Source organism: Cebus imitator, unplaced genomic scaffold (assembly GCF_001604975.1).
Source record: "Cebus imitator isolate Cc_AM_T3 unplaced genomic scaffold, Cebus_imitator-1.0 Scaffold22, whole genome shotgun sequence".
NCBI lineage: Eukaryota > Metazoa > Chordata > Mammalia > Primates > Cebidae > Cebus > Cebus imitator.
This window is the reverse complement of record NW_016107337.1, coordinates 3,296,767-3,301,977: the sequence shown is the minus strand read 5'-3', so window position 1 is coordinate 3,301,977 and position 5,211 is coordinate 3,296,767.

Sequence of the window (5,211 nt, the reverse complement as noted above, 5' to 3'; positions counted from 1 at the left end):
TTTTTTTTTTGAGAAAGAGTCTCACTCTGTCACCCAGGTTTAAGGGCAATAACACAATCTGCGTTCACTGCAACCTCCACCTCCCTAGTTCAAGTGATACTCCCACCTTTGCCTCCCGAGTAGCTGGAATTACAGATGCCTGCCACCATGCCCAGCTAATTTTTGTATTGTTAATAAAGATGAGGTTTCACCATGTTGGTCAGGCTGGCCTTGAACTCCTGACCTCAAGTGATCTGCCTGCCTTGGCCTCTCAAAGTACTGGGATTGTAGGCATGAACCACTGCTCCCGGCCTATAACTGTATTCTATATGTTTAAAAATTTCAGTGAAGACATGGAATATAAGAAAATATCCACATGAAATTAGAACTGAAACCACAACGTGTGTGATAAAGGATGCACTGGATGGGATTGTCAGCAGTTTATGTATTTTAAAAATCGATAACCTTGAACATACTTCTAATAATCCACAGGTTGATAGGGAAGTAATAACAGAAGTTAGAAAATATTGAAGGAAAATTAAATATATGAAAATATATTAAATGCATACAAAGAAGTAATGAGGAAATGAAAAACCTTGGAATCAACTGAATCGTGGTTCACATTCTAAACCCTCCTTCACAAGTGGTAACAATCAAAGTCTCTCTAAGGGCCCTATATTGAACTACTTCTGAACTTTGTTCATCTACCAGTTTAGTAACTATAATGAAACAAACAAAATTAAAAAAAAAAGAAAATGAAAACTTTTAATGGCTATATTTAAAAAGTAAAAAGAAAGTGTTGAATCAATACCACCAAAGCATTACTCTTCAGAGATATGAAGACAAGAGCAAAGGAAAACCAAAGCCAGCTGAAAGAAAAAAATTCGGGTCAAAAAATTATAAAATAGAAAATAGAAAAATGATATAGAAAAGACAATCACAGCAATAAAACTAAAGTTTGGTTTTTGGAAAGAATCGTAAGAATAAAATAATCCTTTAGCTAGAATCACCAAGAAGAAAAAAAAGGTACATATTAATAAAATAAGGAATAAAAGAGCAAAGATCTCTATAGTGATTAAAATTCTTATAAGAAAATATTATGAGAAAATGTATACTAATAAACTGGACAACTTAACCAAAGTACAAAATTTCTAGAAAAACAAATTATTAAAACCAACTAAAAATAAATAGAAAATCTGCATATATTTATAATAAATAATGGATTTAGTTAGTCATGTAAAAGTTCCAAATAAATGAAACATGGATCCCAGATGGCATCACTGTGAATTTAACAAAGAAATATAAGATTTTTACACAAATTCATTCAGATAAAATAACGACAATAAATACTCCCCATCTCATTATTAGAGACTAGTATTAATCTGATGCTAAAGTCAAAGAAATCACAAGAAAACTACAAATGAATATCACTCATAAATATAGACATAAATTATTTAACATATGTTAGCAAACTGAACATAGGAACTTATAAAATATGTAATATTTTACTGAAGAATTTTCAATAATATGTGTAGATACCCATCATCTAGGAGCTGGTGTGAATTCCAAACTCCCCTCTCTTGAGAATGGGGTTGACTTTAAGAATCTCTTTCAAGGAGTAGATTAGACAAAGGGAAAAATAGTAACTTGACATTGGCAAGCTTTGGCAAACACTGTATTATCTAAGTGATGAAGGTTAACATCATTAGTGATGTCACATACATAACATGTAATTTCTGATATAATGTAACAGCAATAACATTTTACATTTTATAACAGGTATTAATCAACATTTTATGCATTTCTCCCGGCTAATTGCAATCCTATATTCACTACTACAAACCACTTTTGGCACCCTAATGCCTCCAAAAATTACAATGACCTAAAATATTAATTTATACTCCAGGAAAGTCTGCTGTAATTACAAAAATGCTTTCCTTAGCAAATGTCCCCTCTGCAGGAACCCAGGCTCCACTGATCTTATAGTTTGCCACCATAAGCCTTTTCTGATTTTTTCAGAAGTAAAGAGAATAATTGGAATCTTACACTGGCAATTAAACTATTAGTAAAAGACAAACAAAAACCTCTATTCACAACCCATTGACCCCGTGTATCTCCAATGGGGAGGTAATAGTTTTATTCCTGTGTCCTGATAAAGAGAGGATGCCTTTATATGGTTGAGCACTAGAAGTTTCTACTAAATATATCCTGTAAAATTTTGTAGGGGTAAGGACAAATGTCCAAATAAAATTTGTTTGCTCTCTATTTGCCTCACAAATTTTTTACTGTCAATATCCTAAAGTTTTCCTCTCCATATAATTGTTTTAGCGCATGTATAGGTTGAGAACTGAAGGGCCTACAAGGTTATTCTGATATGTCAATGGAGGAGTTTGGCATCTTGAGCAGACTTTTCTGGGATTAAGTAACAAATTCCCTTTTTTATGAATCTGACTCTGACTTCAAACACCATTTTTCAGACATAGCACTTCATCTTGTTCTCATGCCCATCATGGAAGGATGACTGCATGCAGGCCTCATCTTTTCATTTATTGCTGTATGTATGCTCTTTGGTTATCCTCTTGCATTTACCCTGAGATTGGCCATGTGCTTTGGCTAATGGGACAGTAACAAAATTGACAGACATGGAGGCTTTAACAAGTACCTGTGATTGCTTTCACTCTTGAACCTCTAACCAATGGGAAAATTAGCCTGGGATTATTTGCTGAAGGTGTCTGAGGAAACGGTCCCTCCACCACCCTCCGCCCTCTTGAAAAGAGGCCTAGTGAAATTAGCTTCAACAGGCTTAGATCAGAATTGTGTGATCAACACAGAAATGTGTGAACAATAATACACTGTGGTTTTAAGCTTCTAGATTTCAGGAGTATTTTATTACGTAGCAATAGATACTAATGCGTTCAGTCACTTCAGTATTAATAATAGAACCTGTCACTGTATTGCTAACTGTGTATGTATTTCTGTTGCTATGGAGAGTTTTTGCATAATTGTGGTCTGCCTCTGTCCTCAGTCCTCTTTAGAAACTATCATCTTCTTTAGCCTCTAATTAAGTGACTAGAAACCACATCTTATTATAGAGTCCTGATGCCTATCTAACCAAACTTCTTTATATTTAGATTCATTTTCTTCATTTATCAGTGATGTTTTAGGGTGCACTCACCTCCATATTGGCAACATTATGATCTGTGTCATCACCCTTGTTAGAGATAGATATCTGCAGAAGAGGACTTCTACGTGGTAATTTGGGTATTCTCTGCCTTGTCTTTTAAAATAATTAGAACAATTTAAATTCTTTCTACATACTTTTAAAATCTCAAAGTGTGGTGTTATTTCATAATAAAAGACAGTTTTATTAGAATGTTTTCTCCCATATCTTTCCCTAGTTAGAAATAGCTATATGTGGAAAATAAATCAAGATTATGGAAAAGCAAAAATAAGATAAAATATACAATCAACTCAAATCTACTCATAACCGATTCAATGATTATGAACATATTCCCTTAGTAAATTGTGCCTCTGATCACATGAAAGCATCTTACGATGTTCAACGTGATTCTAGTGTTGAAATATAAGTACTATTCATACAACTTAGCAATCTAGCTATTTCATACCATGCACATATAAAGAAACATGTTCTCTTTTAATATTGGAGAAAATACTCACGCTATGTTGAATATGAGTGATGATCTATCATCCTCCAACATTACATCTTAAAAAAAAAACATATAAAAAAGAATTGACCATCCATAATATTGTGTTATAGACTGGCTTCTGCAATGAATCATGTAAGAGGAAATGACATATGTATGTATATATACATGACAGTTGCCATAAAAACATTTTCTCCTCAATTCTTCCCAAATATTTCAGAATTCTAAAACATTTCTCTTCTCTCTTTTCCGTTATACCATTGCTTGTTAATTTTCTAATATTTTAATGTAACTATGTCTAATTAGTTTCAGATCATCTCAATTTTGTTTCTGTACATTAAAGCTGTTTTGCAAAATAAAGACCCAAAGGTTTGGTTTGGAGAATGAGAATTCTTTGTAGCTGACACGGGCAGCAGAGAGCACATGAATATTCATCTTATAATATAATTGTTAAATTCTAGAAATTAAAGTTTCATAAAACCTGTTTAAATGTTATTTCTGTTGGCAATATTCATCTTAATCTTATCTAGCTTACCAGAATAATCTCTTCCCTTTTTTAGCATGGCCTTGTTTTCACTGAGAGTTACTAAATAATTTCTAAAATTCACCCTGTTCTCCTAAACTAGAATTTGTCAAGTTAAAAGACATGCAGATAGTTTTGATATTCAATATTGAACATAAATCACACATGACTTATTTTACTCTATGATGATTGAAGCCATCATGTTTTCTTTTGTTTGATTTCACATTGAATTAAAAAAATGCTCTGAAACTAAAATTTACCTGCTTGAATGCTCTCACAAATAGAACTACATTCTGTGAATAAAATGTAGTAATTTCACACGTATTTAGTTTTTATATAAAAGTAATGGTTTGTAAAACCAGGTTAATCTCCTTAGTAACTCTAGATAATGGGTGAGCTGAATTAATCATTAAAGACAAGAATAATATATTTGTGATGGCCTAAATGATAACCAAAATCACTGAAGAGGTGACAACATGGTTATCTAAGTACTAGATTCAAAGGATTCTCAGGTGTCAGTAAATAAGAGGGAGAAAATGGAGCTGCTCGGTGAGCCTAAGTATGCAATGGTTTGTAAAAGTGACACCATTCATCTTGTAATGGAATAATATGCTTATATATAATATTTAATTAATTTATGATATATAAGTAATTTGTAAGTATATATTAAGTATATACTTATCCATAACTACCAGATTGGTGCAAAAGTAATGGCAAAAACTGCAATTACTTTTGTACCAACCTAATATATACTTATACATATTTAAATATACATACGCAAATTATATATATAAGTGAAATATAGTCATTTTTACACATATAAATATACATATACACATATGTATATATACATTCACATATACATACATGAAATATAATCATGACTGGCCAGGTGTGGTGGCTCACCCCTGTAATCCCAGCATTTTGGGAGGCTGAAGTGGGCAGATCATGAGGTCAAGAGATGGAGACCATCCTGGCCAACATGGTGAAACCCCATCTCTATTAAAATACAAAAAAATTAGCCAGGCGTGGTGGTGAGCGCCT